Source organism: Hordeum vulgare, chromosome 5H (genome assembly GCF_904849725.1).
Source record: "Hordeum vulgare subsp. vulgare chromosome 5H, MorexV3_pseudomolecules_assembly, whole genome shotgun sequence".
NCBI classification, from domain to species: Eukaryota; Viridiplantae; Streptophyta; class Magnoliopsida; order Poales; family Poaceae; genus Hordeum; species Hordeum vulgare.
The window spans coordinates 22,435,723-22,454,517 of NC_058522.1; positions in this window are offsets into that span (position 1 = coordinate 22,435,723).

Sequence of the window (18,795 nt, forward strand, 5' to 3'; positions counted from 1 at the left end):
GGATTTGAACCATAGAAGCATGTTTTCCTACACCTCTTACATCATTGGTGATTCTAAATAACAACTCACTTAAGCGAGCAATCATATCAAAGTTTTGCTTCAATTGTTACATGACATAGGAGTTGAAATGATCTTGCTTTATTGTATAATTATCAAACTCATATAAGCATTGACTAGGTTGTTTATTGTAAGGGATGTCACCTTCATAAAACTTTAAAATAGAATTTACCTCCACCACCTGTGGTGGTGTTTTGAGACCATGGATTTCTTCGATAGGTAGTAAATTCTCGACATCTTCAGCTTTAATGCCCTTTTTCCTTCATACATTTATTTGCTTCTTGCATAGTTTCAGGACTAAGGAATAAGACACCCCTCTTCTTTGAGTAGGTTTAGGCGGCGGTTCAGGAAGTGTCCATTCATCATACTTCTTCAATGTATTAGTCAATAACTCCTCATCTTGTTCAACAGTTTGTTCGCTGAAAACACAACCACCACAACTATCTAGGTGGTCCCTAGAAGCATCGGTTAGTCCATTATATAGTATATCAAGTATCTCATTTTTCTCAAGAGGATGACCAGGAAAACCATTAAGTAATTGGAGAAGCCTTCCCCAAGCTTGTGGCAGTCTTTCTTCTTCAATTTGCTCTAAGTTAAATATTACTTGTAAGGCAGTATGTTTCTTATGAGCAGGAAAATACTTTTTCAAAGAAGTAATAAATCATATCCTGGGGACTACGCACACAACTAGGAGCAAGAGTATTATACCAAACCTTAGCATCACCCTTTAATGAGAATGAAAATAATTTGAGGATATAGTAGTAGCAAATTTTCTCATCATTAGTAAATAGGGTGGGTATATCATTTAGCTTAGTGAGATGTGCCACAACAGTTTCATTTTCATAGCCATGAAAAGGATCAGATTCAGCGAAAGTAATTATCTTTGGGTCTACAGAGAATTCATAATCCTTATCGGTAACAAAGATAGGTGAAGTAGCAAACTTAGGATCATATTTCATTCTAGCATTCAATGATTTTTCTTTCAACTTGCATAGTAATTTCTTAAGATCTTCTCTATCCTCACAAGCAAGAAAGCCTCTAGCAATTTGTTCATCCATCACATAACCTTCAGGTATTTCAGGCATTTCAGTTCTAGGATAGTCATGTATAAAAGGTATTTCAATATTTTCAGTAGAAAAGACTTCACCAGTTTCAATAGTATCATCAATTTTAGCATGCTCAATTTCTTTAGCTCTAGCAAGTTGTTCATCAAGATATTCACCTAGTGGCACAGTATCATCAAGCAAGGTACTAGCATCATGATAAGCATCATTCATAGTAGAGGTAGCATCATAAATAACTTGCGACATATCAAGATTAATAGCATGTGGTGGTGGTATTGCAAGTCTATTCAAAACAGAGGGTGAATCCAGTGCAAAGCTAGATGGCAGTTCCTTACCTCCCCTGTTCTTAGAGGAAACGATCTTGGTTCTTGTATCTTTCAGATTCTTCATAGTGATTAACAAATAGATAACTTAAGTGTCTCAGCAAATATTGCTATGCTCCCTGCCAACGGCACTAGAAAACATTCTTGATAACCCACAAGTGTATGAGATCGCAATAGTTTTCGAGAGTAGAGTATTCAACCCAAAGTTATAGATTTGACACAAGGGGAGCCAAAGAATATTAGCAGGTATTGGTAGTTGATTTGTCAATTCAACCACACTTGGAGATTTAGTATCTGTAGCACAGTTATGAGTAGCATCGTAATATGATAGTTTTGATAGTAGTGGTAACAGTAGCAACAACAAAAGTAACAGTCATAGCAATTTTGTAGCAGTTGTAACAGCAGTAGCAACAGTAGTAACTTAGCAAGCACAATATGTGGAAAACTTGTAGGCACTGGATCGGTGATATTGATGGATAATATTCATCATGTATCAGTCATAACATAGGGCGACACAGAACTAGCTCCCGTTCATCGATATAATGTAGGCATCTATTCCGTAAATAGTCCTACGTGCTTATGGAAAAGAACTTGCATAACATATTTTGTCCTACCCTCCTGTGGCAGCGGGGTCCATAATGAAACTAAGGGATAGTAAGGCCTACTTTTAATAGAGAACTGGAACAAAGCATTAACACACAGTGAATACATGAACTCCTCATACGACGGTAATCACCGGAAAGAATCTCAATTATTGTCAATTGGGGTATGCGGATCCTAACACGTAGTAGGTGCATATAACTTGCAAGATCAGATCAAGAACATAGATATAATGGTGAAAACATAAACGGTTTAGATCTGAAATCATGGCACTCGGGCCCTAGTGATAAGCATTAAGCATAGCAAAGTCATAGCAACATTGATCTCCGGACATAGTGGATACTAGGGATGAAGCCCTAAAAGAACTATCTCGATTACATGATGGATCTATGATACATTTCCAACGTATCTATAATTTTTTGTTGTTCCATGCTACTTTATTATCTATTTTGGATGTTTTGTATGCATTAACATGCTATATTATATTATTTTTGGGACTAGCCTATTAATCTAGAGCCTAGTGCCAGTTTCTGTTTTTTCCTTGTTTTTGAGTATTGTGGATAAGGAATATTAAACAGAGTCCAAACGGAATAAAATCTCCGGAATGATTTTTCTTGGACCAGAAGAAACATGCCAAACTTGGAGAGGGGGGAAGAACACCTGCCGGAAGACGACAAGCCTGCATGGCGCGTCCTAGACAGGGGGGGGCATGGCTTCTAGCCCCCCTGCAGGCCTCCTAACCCTAATCCTTCTCCTATAAATTCCAAAATATCCCCCAATACCAAAAGAGCAACAAAATATACTTTTCCGCCGCCGGGAGCCTCTATTCCCGTGAGATCCAATCTGGGAGCCTTTTCTGGTTTTCTGCCAGAGGGGGAATCAATCATGGAGGGCATCTACATCAACTCCATTGCCCCTCCGATGATGCGTGAGTAGTTCGCCATAGACCTACGGGTCCATAGCTAGTAGCTAGATGGCTTCTTCTCTCTCTTTGTTCTTCAATACCATGTTCTTCATGATCTTCATGAAGATCTATCCGATGTAATACTCTTTTGCGGTGTGTTTTCGAGATCCGATGAATTGTGGGTTTATGTTCATATTATCTATTAATATTATTTGAATCTTCTCTGAATTCTTATATGCATGATTTCATATCTTAGCAAGTCTCTTCGAGTTATTAGTTAGGTTTGGCCAACTAGATTGGTAATTCTTACAATGGGATAAGTTCTTAGTTTTGGGTTCAATCTTGCGATGTCCTCACCCAGTGACAAATTAGGGGTAGCGAGGCACGTATTGCATTGTTGCCATCAAGGATAAAAAGATGGGGTTTTCATCATATTGCTTGAGTTTATCCCTCTACATCATGTCATCTTACCTAATGCATTACTCTGTTCTTCATGAACTTAATACTCTAGATGCACGCATGAGTCGATCGATGTGTGGAGTAATAGTAGTAGATACAGAATCGTTTCAGTCAACTTGACATGGACGTGATGCCTATATGCATAATCGTTGCCTTGGATATCTGATAATTATTCGCTTTTCTATCAGTTGCTCGACAATAATTTGTTTACCCACCATATTAGTTTCCTTCATGAGAGAAGCCTCTAGTCAAACCTATGGCCCCCGGGTCTATTTTCCATATTATACTTTTAGATCTATAAACCAAAAATACCAACAATATATTGATGCCATTTGTTTACTTTTGTTTTACTTTTTTTCTAGAAATATTCTATATCTATCTCTATCAAATCTCATCCTTGCAAATAACCGTGAAGGGATTGACAACCCATTTTTAGTGTTGGGTGCAAGTGTTTGATTGTTTGTGTAGGTGCAAAGATTGGGGCCTTGCTTGTTCCTCCTACTGGATTAATACCTTGGTTCTCAACAAACTGAGGGAAATACTTATCTACTTTGCTACATCACCCTTTCCTCTTCAAGGGAAAACCAACGCAAGCTCAAGAAGTAGCAATCTCGTCCAGCGCTTCACTGACCAGCAAGCCTACGAAGGGCTTACTCACTCCCGGTGGAGAGCATCATGGAATAGATGATGGAGGAGGGTTAGTGATGATGAAGACTGAAGATTCCCCTCTCCGAAGCCCCAAACGGACTCCGGATTAGGCCTCCCGATGAAGAACAGGAGGTGGCGACGGCTCCGTATCGTGAAACACAATGAAACTTCCTCTCATATTATTTCTCCAATAATAGGATTTTATAGCGCTCGAATTAGGGCCAGCGGAGCCACGTGGACCCCACATGGACCCATTAGACACCAGGCCATGCTAGGAGGGCTCGCGTGCCCTGATGTCTAGTGGGCACTTGTGGCATCCCCTCCGGTGGGTCTTGGTTCCAGTATTTTTCATTTATTCTAGAAAAAATCTCCAAAAAAGTTTCGTTCCATTCTGAGAACTTTTATTTCTGCACAAAAACAACACCATGGTAGTTGTGTTGAAAACAACATTAGTCCGGGTTAGTTTCATTCAAATCATGCAAATTAGAGACCAAAACAAGAGGAAAAGCGTTAGGAAAAGTAGATACAATGGAGACATATCAGTGGCCTAGTGCCATTCTCCATGGATATGTGCTAATGGAATGAAGAACTCATTTTTCAATTCTAGGCCACTTTGCATTTTTCGGGTGAAGCATGACATGCAAACACTTGGGTTCTTGACTAGATGACCAAAGACACTCACTACACACCTCCTGCCACGGAATTGATGCAGTCCCAGGTCCAATCCCCTCAGAAGGAGCCAGATGCATCTATGATGAAACTGAGTTGCCCGATCACCTCATGCAAGTGCCGATGAAGCCTTAGGCTCTTGGAAAGCCACCAAGGACCACATTCCTTGTCAAAGATCTGTTATATGTGCCAAGGACTATATACCGCATATTCACCAAAACCCTCAGCCCCATCAAGGATCACAACTCTGAAGAAGAAAACATTGTGGGAATCATGAAGAATTTGCTATTCAACATCATTCATCGGATTCCAATAAATCTTCATGATTTCTTCATGAGGACTTTGGCCAATATTGCTATGTCACCTTTTGAGATGAAGCCTTATGCGCCATGGATCATGAAATTCATTAGGGCCAGATCCTCAATTCCTATGCTGATTTTAAGAATCACTTCAGCTATTTGCCCCCACTTGAAGTCATCAAGAAATCATTCGAGATAATTCAAGGCAAGGGCATAACAATTATTGATGAGGGATCTCGTCCCCTTGATGGACAATTTTGAAAGGCTGCATCCTACTCCACCAATGATGACACTGCATCACAACACTCAGCTCCAAAAGCCTCAGCCAAAGTTCCTCGTGAGTCTGCCATTGTGCGTCAGATGATTGTGACACAAAACGCAGTGAAGAAAAATCACTATTATCTTCATGAAATCTGTGTCACGTCAAGACTCCTGAAGAACTCACTGAAATGGAATTTCAGCAAGATTTTGAGTTGTCGTGGCCACCGAAGAAGAATTCAAGAAAGTTCAAGTTCCTCACCTGGTGGCTAGTACATTTTCTTCATCTTGCACAACTGATGAAGCTAAGGATCTTGACGACATTGTCGCCGGCCCAATCACGAGGAACCACCCCGAAAATTTTGGTGCTCCTCCTCCGCCAACAAGTTGAAATTCTATAGGGGCGTTAGTCCTTAGTTTTGTGCCTTTTCGACACTTGATGACAAAGGGGGAGAAATCTGAGCTAGTCTTCAAGCGGGTCTACCTTATGGGCTTTTGAACTATATTTTTAAGTTGCAACTCTCGTACTTGTGAAGTGTTTGGTTGTGAGTTGTAAACTTATGCCCGATGGTGGTCTGACACTTTTGAATCGTTTTCTTTGCATGCTTATTCCTCACGTTAATTAATGCATGCATACTGAAATTCGTCAGACACCACTTTCCATCATGCATTTCAATTTCCTTATGATATATGTTAAATGCTTTCATGGATTACAAGATATAGGGGGAGATCTCCATGGTATAAACCTACAATGTGCATTTATAGTCCAAAGCAAATTCCTCAAATATGCACATCTTTGGGGGAGTTCCTCTATATCTTGCAATCAAATTCCTCAAACTCTCTACTTACACTTCATATATTTATCACCGTTGAAAATTTAACCTATTTATCATCAATCACCAAAAAGGGGAAATTGTAAGTGCATCTAGTGCCCCTTAGTGATTTTTGTGTATTGAAGACTTATAGGTTAAGAGACTAAAATGTGTTTGTGAGTAAACACATGCTTTATAAGTCGCTGAGAAGTTTGAGTTATTCGAAGAATATCAACCCCTAAAAATGAATGTCTTCAGCTGAAGACTTTGGTAATTCCTCGAAGACTTTGAAAGCGAGGAAATTGGTGTGTCCACGAAAAAATTGATGCGAGGACTTTGAAGCGTGAAGACTTTTGTTTTCGTAGTTTCATTTGCTATCTTTTGAGTCATAGGACCACTATACCGTTAAAGGGGTAGAGGTAAAACAAAGGAAAATTTTCCAAGTGATGCTCATCTAAAAGCCTACACATACCCAATCCTTCGAGTGAAACCTTTGGAAATATTTTACAGTTTAGTAAAATTCTCCAGTGACAGAGACGAAGATCTTCTTGTCTCTGAGGAATTTTCTCTAACTAAGGAGTTAGGTTTTCACTAGTGCGAATTACCTACAAGTGAGGAATATGAGAGACATTAGGACTTTCACAACTTGAAAGATTCCGACTTTTGTTGCTCCGCGCACCAGCAGTCCCCAACCTTATCCACATAATGGTCATATCATTGGAGTATTTATGTAAAATCATGTCGAGATTGCTCCCATGCTATAAATAGCCACCCCCATAACCACTAGCCCGTTGGGTGCTCCGTGAGAGAAACCGACACTTGTTGTTTAAGAGCAACCCATTCCTCCAAGACTTGTAGAGAAAATAATTAGTGAGGAAAAACCACAAACACCCAAACCAAAACCCAAAAACCCCAAAGTGATTGAGCATCAATGAAGAGATTGTTCCTGTATGGAACTGACACTTGTTACCTTTGAGGACCGTGCATCCTCCAAACGGTTAGGTGTCATGGTCTAGATCATCCAGCAGTGAATTGTGGATCATCGGGTGATCGAGGTTCTGAGGGTTTGGAATTATGCCCTGAAGACTTAGCACGAGTGTTGGGAGAGGAATGTGTGTCCTTAGCTCAAGGAGAATATGGTAAGGACTATGTGTCCTGGGACTGTGTGTCCTTTGGTTTAAATACCAAGCTGCTCCAAACTAGACTTAAGACTGTCACAGCAATTGGAACTGGTTCATCAAATCATTATCTTCGCCGAGTACCTGGTTCTATTTCATCACCCCTTTTATTTACTCATGTATGTGTTGATGAAATTTATTGTTACTGTTTGGAGAATTTGACTGAAGACTTTCACAATGTCCTCACCCCAAACTCTTCACTCAACTTGTTCTTCATCTGCGCATCCTGAACACACTACTTGTGCAAACCGACTGTTTCATTTCATCATGAAGACTATGTTGTTGATATGTTGCATGTTCGCCTATGTACTTAATCCACTGCTCGTTGTTCGTGACTGAGCAATTTCCTCACAAGGAAATTCCTCCGTGACAAAATTCATAAACGTCGAATATTCACCCCCTCTAGTCGACATAACGCACTTTCAATAGACCCCATCCTTTTATCCTTAATTGTAACGATACATGCGTGTCATGTCTCTTCTTGTCATTGAGATTGAGCACCGCAAGATCGAACCCATCACAAAGCACTCCATCCCATTGCAAGATAAAAAGATCAAGCTGGCCAGACAAAACACGAATATCGAATAAGAAATACGAAGCTATAATAATCAAGAATGGATATAATTTCATAGATGTGATCATAAAATCACAATTCATTGGATCCCAACAAACACACCGCAAAAGATAGAGTTACATCAAATAGATCTCCAAGAGTCCATTGTATTGAGAAGCAAAACGAGAGAGAAATTCATCTAGCTAGTGCCTATGGACCCGTAGGTCTGATATGAACTACTCACGCATCATCAGAGGAACACCAAGGAGGAGGACAAACCCCTCCGTGATAGTGTTCCTCCCCGGAACGGGATCTAGATTGGATTTCGTGGCTTCTGGAACTTGCGGTGGCTGAAACGATTTTTCGTCGACTCCTCAAGGGTTTCTGTAATATTTGGGTATTTATAGAGCTCAGAGGCGGCGGAGGAGGTCCCCGAGGCCCCCACTAGCCACCAGGCCGCACCACGGGCCCTAGGCGCGCCCTGGTGCCTAGTGGGCCGCCTGGGCCTCCTCTGGTGATCATCCTTGATTCTCAAGTTTCCCTCTCGTCCAAAAAAATCTTCAAAAAATTCCGTGGCATTTGGGCTTCATCTGGTATTGATCTTCTACGAAGGAAAGAAATAACAAAAAACAGCAACTGGCACTCGGCACTATGTCAATAGATTAGTCCCAAAAAATATAAAGTTGCTATAAAATGACCATAAAACATTCAACAATGATAATATAACATCATGGAACAATAAAAAATTATAGATACGTTGAAGACGTATCAATGACCGATGACATCATCAACAGAGAATTAACCTCTCAAGTGTTTGAGAGAAGTAGCAAATTTCCTCCATAAAGGAGGGAGTTTTGCAATAATGCAACCCACAACAAACTTGTTAGGTAACTCACACTTCCGGATCTCCAGTTCCTAAGAGATGCACTGTATCTTATGAGCGTGGTCAAGAAGAGGACGATTATCAACCATCCTGTAATCATGGAACTGCTCCGTAGCCTACATTTTGCTTCTAGCATCGGTTGCGTTGAATTTAGATTCAAGCACATCTCACAAGTTTTTGGCAACACGCATATGGAGATATGTGTCGACCAACTTGTCTCCGATCATAGTAAGAACGGTTCCGACAAAGACAATGGTAGCCCCCCTAAATGCCTTCTCCTGTCCAGGAGCAATCGCTCCTACGGGATCCACAATACCGACCCATAACACATTTATAGCTGTGAGCCACAAGGTGGTCCTCGGCTGCCAATGCTTAAAATGCATTAGGGTAAACTTTTCCAGTATCAGTGTAGCGGCGAAGCCATGAATAAAAAAGTGCCTAAAATAAGGTTTTTGGATTGTTGGAAATATTAGCACTTTCCTGATTATACTAATCCACGAATAAACAACAAGCATGATAAATATGGTATGCACTTCATACTGATACCTAAGCATACTAGCAGATACAATACATAAAACCGAAATATCTATGAACATGGCATATATGGCTAGTACGAGTACGAGCGAATGGGGGATGAACGAACCATACCCTCCGGTTGGCTAGGCCAACGCGACAACGGGAGGAGCAGCCTCAGCATCATTCGTGGCCTTCCTATTCGCGGCGGCAGCGACGTTAACCATGGCGTTGATGCAGGTGAAGTGGTCGAAGTAGAGGAGGATGGAGATGGGGATGGATCGAGAGCAGTCGCGCCGAGATTCTCCCTAAAAAACGTATCACCGTTCTCGAGGGCAAGATCTCGAATGACACGGTTCCGGAGGCACCTGCTCTCCCGACCAACCGTGCACGCGATCATCGGTATGGGATCACCGAAAGCAGCACACCGAGGAACAATAGGTGACGGCTAGGGTTGCACACACAGGGAGAGAGTGAACGGATTATGTTTCACTCCACACGCGGCGCCTCCTTATATAGGTCGTCGGGTAGATGGGTCTGGGTCAAGCCCACGACCGAGTCCGCAAACAGCCCACAGTCCAACGTCTCGGACAGTGGCACTTTCATTTAGCGACTCGTTAACCCAATTTCTGACCGGCAAAAACAAGGCTCAGCTCTGCTCATTCCTGCAGCGCCTGCGAGCGCGCGTCGTGACGAGGCGAGGCGAGGCATGGCGTGGCAAGGCGAGACGGGCAGCGGTAGAGGAGAAGCGCGCGTGTACAAATCCTCTTTTCAAGCTCCCAATGGCATATGATACTAAACTTCCCACCACTTGTCGTACATCCACATGATCCATAGAGATTAACCAGAGATTATTGTCTTACATGGGCCAAAGACCATCTATAATCCAACAATGAGTACCCCAATGATATGCTCATGTCAAAAGTACTCTAGAATTGTGTTTGAATTGTTGAACGACCATGATCAAGTTACAAAAGTTTACACAAGTCATCATTATCAAGAATAAGTTATCCAAAGGAAATTCAGGTTTAAATCCTCTACTCCATATGATCATTACCATCTTGTTTAAATTTTGATCTTGTTTAAATCCTCTACACTTGGTAAATGGGGTAATATGATCACCCACATAGGTAACAAGAGTACTCATAAATTATCTTGATATGATAGTCACTATTGGGGACGGGGCCTTTAGCCCCGGCCCGTAAGGGGCTTTAGTCCCGGTTCACCAACCGGGACTAAAGGGGCGGGACTAAGGGCCTAACCTTTTCGTCCCCGCCCTCTTACACGCCGGGACTAAAGGTGCTCCACGTGGGCGCCTCGTAGCGCCCCAGGGGCAGGCCCTTTAGTCCCGGTTCGTTACACGGACCAGGACTAAAGATTTTCAGATTTTGCTGGTTTTTGGGGGGTTTTTTTGAATGAAATTATTTTTGGGTTTTAGGGTTTTAGGGTTTAGGTGTTCGGGAGATTAACGTGATGCCTCGTTTGGTGTTCGGGAATTAGTTTTCATATAATTTAAATAGAAATAATTATGCATGTATATATATATAAGATTAACTTATCTTACAAGCGATCATATATATACAATTATATGGAGATCTGAATTATCGGGACTAGAGCCCGTCTATTCGATTACATGTACGAACATCAGTAATGGCCCTTAGCTACACTAAATCGTCCTTTGTCTTCTATAGCTTCCATCCTCAGAAATCCCGCAAGCTCCTCTGCAACAGCAATCGCGCGTTGCTGTGGTAGGACCTTCGTCCTCATGGCCGTGTGCTATATAAGAAGAGGAGATGAATATGAATATCAATCATGATAACAAAGAATGGCGGGTAAAAATAGAGGTGTGAATGTTCATTGCTTACGTCGAATCTGTGATCCTTGAACTCAGAGGTAAACGTGTGAATGGTCTCGCAAACATAGTATCCGCATAGATGCGTTCCCCGTGGCTGCTGGTCGCACTTTACGAGAATAGAATATATATAATCAAAATAATAATCTAGCATCATAAATGTATTGAAAATTAATAGAAGTATATCATACTACTACTTACCTGAGCTGCTCTAAAGGTCAGCTTCTCAGGAAAGTTACCAGGAGTCACGCACTTGAACCACTTCCAAACCCTGCCCGACAAGGATAATGATTTGCTAAGTTTTTCATTAATTGATATATCAGAAAATCATCGAAAGAGACCGATAGAGCGCAAGAATGATTAAAATTACCCTTGGAGCATGTCCTGCGGGCTTTGGAACTGTTCCAAGGGTCTCGATAATGGGTCGAAGGCATCAACTCTTCCCTTATCAATTTGAATGTCCAACAGAATCCAATGGAAGCTGCACATGTGTATATATATATATATATATCTGTGTGTGTGTGTGTGTGTGTGTCAGTAACTTATCAATTACACTTATAAGTGAATAGACACAACAGAGTAAAGACCATCACCTGAAGTTGTATGGAAACAATATGTGGTCACAGAAATTTTGATCTGTTAGAAACCTTAGAAGGTTTTCCTCCGTCTCCTTGGGTTTGTCAGTTAGCGTCGCTATATGTATTTTATCTGGGTCAATAAACCCAATATTTAGGATGCTCTTACTTTTACACTCCAGAATCTTCATTCTGCATAATAGAGTACAAGTTATATATAGACAATGAATTGAAATAACTAAACAAGTTATATGTAGACAACGAATTAAAAAACTTACAGACAATAGCAACTCATAAGCGATTTGTCGAGGGCATCGCCATTGTACATCTGGAAGAGTTCATCAAAGTCGATATGGATTTCTTCGGAGCGGCCGTAGTACTCCCGTGGGACACTCAACACGATCATCGTTCTCCCATTCTTTGATTCACTTAAGTACCATTTATGCAAGTAATGCATATTTGTTGGGAGATCATCTTTGCTGACCAAAGGCTCTCCGATGACAAACTGTGGCTTAGGGGCTACCACAGCCTTGGGTATCCTGTCGTCTTGGGAAGCTAGCAAATCTTCAACCGAGATACCACATTAATCCGCCAAATCCTTTGCTCTTTCAAAAGCTTGCCCCTGCACCGAAGGGGGAACATTCTTGGTTAACACCTTGAGGGGTGGGATCAACTGTTTGGCCTGTTGTCCAAGCTGAGGAACGTCTGATTTTTTCTTGCTTGTAGTTGAACTTGATTTGCTCCCACTTGCACTTGCACATGAGCTGCTCTTTTTCACTTCCTTCTGCAATGTGCGTGTATAGTCATCAGGCTTATAGTGTAAGTCATACTGTGATGGAGTGGTTATGAAGTCTTTTGCCCATGCTGTGTGCTTCTCGGTGTATTCCGAGCGGGGCTCGGGTTCCTTACTTTTCATCTGCGCATCATGCTGTTCCTTTGCTATCCTGGCGTTTTCCTCGGGGGTACGATCATAAGGTCTGATAGGAAGATTAGCATGAGGTACCTTTGGGAGGGGCGACAGCTTGCGCTTTGGGGAGCTCCGTCGCTTAGAAATCATCGACGGAGCGTTCTTGTTGGCACGCTTCCGCTTAGTATCATGTGCGGGCGGCGGCGGAGACGGACGACCCAAGTCCGTCGGCGCTGATCAAGATGGACTCGTGTTGTGCTGGCCGACGCCATGTGGAGGGCTTGGAGGTAATGGAGGTGTAGGTGACCTGCGACGACTCGGAGGCGGTGTTGTCCTTGGGGCCGAGCCTGGAAGCTTGATGTAGTTCTTGTCCCATAGGATGACTCCACCCAGTACTTCTCCGAGTGTCCTCTCATCTTCGGGTCCAGCTATGTCGAGCTCCATATCATTAAACCCCGTCATGATTTCATCCACCCCGACTTTAGCAAAGCCAGCTGGAATCTCACGGCCATGCCAGCGTGCATCAGGGCCAGAAGGTAAAGCTTGTCCGACGGCCACCTTCATGGATATGTTCTTGAATTTCTGATGGAGTTCACATGATGTTGACTCCTTGATTCCATCCACGGGGTAGCCGGGACCCCTCTATCATTCTTCGTTCATCGTCGGGCGGGGCCTCAGATTCAGCCACGCTGCTTTTCCGCTTAGATGGGGCGCCGGTAATATCAAGTGCAGGATCTTCCTCGCGCGGTACTCCTCTAAGCTCATCAATCTGCTTCTGTTGCTCGTTAATCCTGGCAAGCAACTGGTTGAACTTGTCATTCTCCTCATCCTGCTGCCGCTTCTTTGCTCTCTCTCGGCTTCTGTAAGTGTCTTGGTCTCTGGCAAACCCAAGCCACCATGGGTAAGAAGGACCGAAGCCTCGCGTTCGTCCTCCATGTTCGTCATTGCCGAGGACCAGTGTGAGAAAATCTTTATCTCTATCTGCAGTGAACTTTCTTTGTCCCTCCTTAATTTCTTTCACTATCCTTTTCCAATTCTCCCTGGGTATCCTAAGATCGTCATTGCAGATGAGGTCCCCTGTTGTTTCGTCGTACGACCCACCATGCGCAAGGAACCAATTTCTTGCTCTCAATTCCCACTCATCACGGAGTGGTTCAGGTACGATGCCTTTATCTATCAGATCTTGCTCTTTCTTATCCCACTTTGGGATGGCAGTCTCATAGCCCCCTGGCCCCAGCTTGTGGTGATATTTCTTCTTGTCGGCATTTATCTTGTTCTTTTCTGATAATGCCTGGGCATCTTCTGACTCCTTGTACTCTTGAAATGCCTTCCAGTGATTCGCCTGCTTGGCTAGATACCCCTCGAATACTCGCACTTTCTGTGTCTTCAGATAGTTTTTCCATAGCTTCTTCTTCCAGCTACGGAACAGTTCGACCATCTTCTTTAGAGTCCACTGCTTGACTTTGGCCCTCAGTTTGTCTGCGGCGTCTTCATTCTCACATTCTGGCAGGTTGAAATGTGACATGAGATCATTCCAAAGATTATCTTTGTACCTTTCGACGACATAGTCACTATCAGCTGCCCCTTTGCGCTTGTTCCACTCCCGAACGCTGATCGGGACGTGATCCCTAACGAGAACTCCGCATTGCTTCTTGAATGTGTCAGCAACATTCTTAGGAAGCTTGGGTTCGCCCGTAGGAAATATCACCTCAAATGTGTAATGCGTCCGTGCATCCAACTTTCTAGTCGGGCCTCGTTTCGTAGTTTTGCTTGATGTGGAGGCCTAAGAGGGAGAAACATTCGTCAAATGAATGTATATGTACACAATATAGAGCTATCTCCAATATTTTTCACATATTACAAGTGATTGTCGAACTTCATATGTATACCTCGCCGGACTTCTCCTCTTCACCGGCTTCTCCATCAGTGGAGCTATCAGCTTCTCCGTCATTGGACCTATCTCCTGCCCATCGGCTTCATCTTCGTGTCGCTCGACCTCCATTCCAACGTCCTGTTTTAGATATGACGACGGAGATTCAGCTGGCTCAACGTCGGGGCCATCTTTGATTATATCTTCGAGAAGTTCTTCCTCTTCGAGGTTCCTGATATGTGGATCCATAGTTCTGCAAAAAACGGATTCTCTTAACCTTTGTACCAAAAAAGAATTATTCTATCAGGAACTCCGTTCCAAAACAACTTAAGTCCCGGGTCGTGGCTCCACCCGGGACTCCTAGATTTCTGCATAGTATTCAAAGTAGGAGTACTTTTCCAATTTGAGCATTCAATAAGCAAAACCAAATCGTAAAATAAAGTAGTATTCAAATTAGCATGCATTCAATTATAAGCTAATACATCATCACTTTTGTCCATACATCGTCGAATATTATCACTAATACTCCTCGAATACTATCATACATATAGCATCACTGATACATCTAGAACCGTAGCGCCCGACGGGTATCGGCGCGGGCGGTGGACACCCAAAGAGAAGGAACCATCACAGGATCATAGCTCCAGTGAGATCCCCGAAGACCCTGCCAGGTATGCTCGAACCTGCCCTCCAACGCAACCATGTAGCGACGGACGTGCTCATCCTCCTCGCTGACACGGTGACGTACCACCTCCGCGGTGTCCGGAAGCCTCGGCACCCTCACTGGCCCACGCGACCGCCACCAAACAAGGATCGGGTCAAGGACGGGCTGGCTCCTCACCAACCTACGCCCCCCGGAAGGTAGCACCTCCCAATACCAGCCGGGCGGAGCCCAGTCGCGTACGTGGCCCCTCTGATCAAGCAGGTGTCCTCCGCCGAGTAGACGACGAGGATGCGAGATAGGCATCGTAAAATGAACTAAAAAAATAAACTAGTTCTATTAATTTTCTTGCTAAAAATAAACTATTAACACTTAAGCATATAGAATAGCAAAATTAAACTATTAACACTTAAGCATACACAATAGCAAAATTAAGCAATAATCTAAGAAACACTATTAACACTTAAGCATATACACTATACAATAGCAAAATTAAATGACAAAAAAAATATTTCTTCTTCTTGTAACCCTAAACTAATTTTTCCTCTTCTTCTATTTCTCCTCTTCTTCTACTTCTTCTTCTACTTCTACTTCTCCTCTTCTTGTAGTACTTCTCCTCTTCTCTTCTTCTACTTCTCCTCTCCTCCTCTTCTAATTTTTTCTCTTCTTCTACTTCTCCTCTTCTTCTATTTTTCCTCTTCTTCTCCACTCCTCCTCTTCTTATTCTCCTTTTTCTTCTTTTCTTCTCCTCCTCTTCTTATTTTCATTTTTCGTAATCTTATTTTCTTATTTTTGTTCATATTTCTTCTTCTTGTAACCCTAGCCTAATTCTAAATATTACTAACCCTAATAATCTAGCACAAACCTAATAACAATAGGAATTAAGTGACAAAAAAATATTTTTCTTTTTCTTCTTTTCTTCTCCTTTTTTTTCTTTTCTTCTCCTTTTTCTTCCTTTCTTCTCCTTTTTCTCCTTCTCTTCTCCTTTTTCTTCTTTCCTTCTACTGGTCGGAGTGTTGGGGAGGAGGGGGCGGGGGGCTTACCGGACGGAGGTGTCGACGGCGCGCGGCGAGGAGGACGACACGGAGGACGGCGCGACGGCGAGGAGGACGACGGCGACGGCGAGGAGGACGGCACGACGGCGAGAAGGACGGCTCGGCGGCGAGGACGACGGCGAGGAGGACGACGCGGCGGCGAGGAGGACGGCAGGCGGCGGCGAGCAGGACGGCAGGCGGCGGCGAGCAGGACGGCGAGTAGCCTGACGGCATCGTCGAGTTCATCGTTGTGCCGCGCCGGGCAGGAGAACAAGAGGAAGAAGAAGAGAAATGGACGATTTGGGTTGGAAATTTTCGAAGTCCCGATTATATAGGTGGATCTTTAGTCCCGGTTCGTGGCTCGAACCGGGACTAAAGACCCCCCCTTTAGTCCCGGGTGGAGCCACGACCCGGGACTAAAGGCCTCTTTACGGGCAGACCAGGAGGCGGGAAGCAGGGGGTCTTTAGTCCCGGGGCGTGGCTCCAGCCGGGACTAAAGGGTGTCTTTAGTCCCGGGTCGTGGCTCCACCCGAGACTAAAGCCCCTCCTCGGCTGCACGATAAGTTTAGTCCCACCTCGCCCAGCGAGGGGGACAAACACTTGTTTATAAGCCCCGTCGCAGCTTGTCCATCGAGCTCCTCTCTAAAGCAGGCTTACGGGCCTAAACTTACTGAAAATTGAAACTATATTCGAAATTGTGGATAAAATTTAATCTGGATTCAAAGTGTATTCAGGTTGAACTTTGTCTATGATTTCTCATATAGTTTTAATTTTTTTTCTATTTTCAAAATTAATTATTTTGACTATCCAAACTATTAACTTATTTTGTTATTTTCAATTAAAACCTATGTTTATTAAAAATTCTTTTTGCATATTTGAGAATTTTACAAAACTATGATAATGAAAAGTGTTTCAAATTGAATAAATAATGCAAAACTATTTTTTATTTTCAAAATTAATTATTTTGACTATCCAAACTATTAACTTATTTTGTTATTTTCAATTAAAAACTATGTTTATTAAAAATTCTTTTTGCATATTTGAGAATTTGACAAAACTATGATAATGAAAAGTGTTTCAAATTGAATAAATAATGCAAAAATATTTTTTATTTTCATAATTAATAATTTTTACTATCCAAACTATTATCTATTTTGTTATTTTCAATTAAAAACTATGTTTATTAAAAATTCTTTTTGCATATTTGAGAATTTGACAAAACTATGATAATGAAAAGTGTTTCAAATTGAATAAATAATGCAAAACTATTTTTTATTTTCATAATTAATAATTTTGACTATCCAAACTATTAACTTATTTTGTTATTTTCAATTAAAAACTATGTTTATTACAAATTCTTTTTGCATATTTGAGAATTTGACAAAACTATGATAATGAAAAGTGTTTCAAATTGAATAAATAATGCAAAACTATTTTTTGTTTTCATAATTAATAATTTTGACTATCCAAACTATTATCTATTTTGTTATTTTCAATTAAAACTATGTTTATTAAAAATTATTTTTTTTTTGAGCTAGTTGACCCTGAAATTGAAAAGCACTACAAATGAACTCTGAAAATGTTGAAAGTTGGCATGCAATCATCATTTCACCCACATAGCATGTGTTAAAAAGTTGATAGGGCTACGACAAAAACTGGATGAAGTTCGTGTACAAAACGGACAATCTCTCTCAAAGTAGGAGCGTTTCGAACGAGAACTCATCTCTTACAAAGGGATTTCATTTTTTTGAACTTATTTGAACTCCATACTTCTTGTGTGTTCAAAATGCACCATTCTAAGGCACATCACAAAATTTCAACAATTTTTGACTTCATTTGGTATATTTCGTGCATTTACTTATTTTGTTTAGCTAGTCGACCCTGAAATTGAAAAGCACTACAAATGAACTCTGAAAATGTTGAAAGTTGGCATGCTATCATCATTTCAACCACATAGCATGTGTTAAAAAATTGAGAGAGCTACGACAAAAACTGCATGCAGTTCGTGTACAAAACGGACAATCTCTCTCGAAGTAGCAGCGTTTCGAACGAGAACTCATCTCTTACAAAGGGATTTCATTTTTTTAAACTTATTTGAACTCCATACTTCTTGTGTGTTCAAAATGCACCATTCTAAGGCACATCACAAAATTTCAACAATTTTTGACTTCATTTGGTATATTTCGTGCATTTACTTATTTTTTTTAGCTAGTCGACCCTGAAATTGAAAAGCACTACAAATGAACTCCGAAAATGTTGAAAGTTGGCATGCTATCATCATTTCACCCACATAACATGTGTTAAAAAGTTGAGAGGGCTACGACAAAAACTGCATGCAGTTCGTGTACAAAACGGACAATCTCTCTCGAAGTAGCAGCGTTTCGAACAAGAACTCATCTCTTACAAAGGGATTTCATTTTTTTGAACTTATTTGAACTCCAAACTTTTTGTGTGTTCAAAATGCACCATTCTAAGGCACATCACAAAATTTCAACAATTTCTGACTTCATTTGGTATATTTCGTGCATTTACTTTTTTTTTAGCTAGTTGACCCTGAAATTGAAAAGCACTACAAATGAACTCTGAAAATGTTGAAAGTTGGCATGCTATAATCATTTCACCCACATAGCATGTGTTAAAAAATTGAGAGGGCTACGACAAAAATTGCATGCAGTT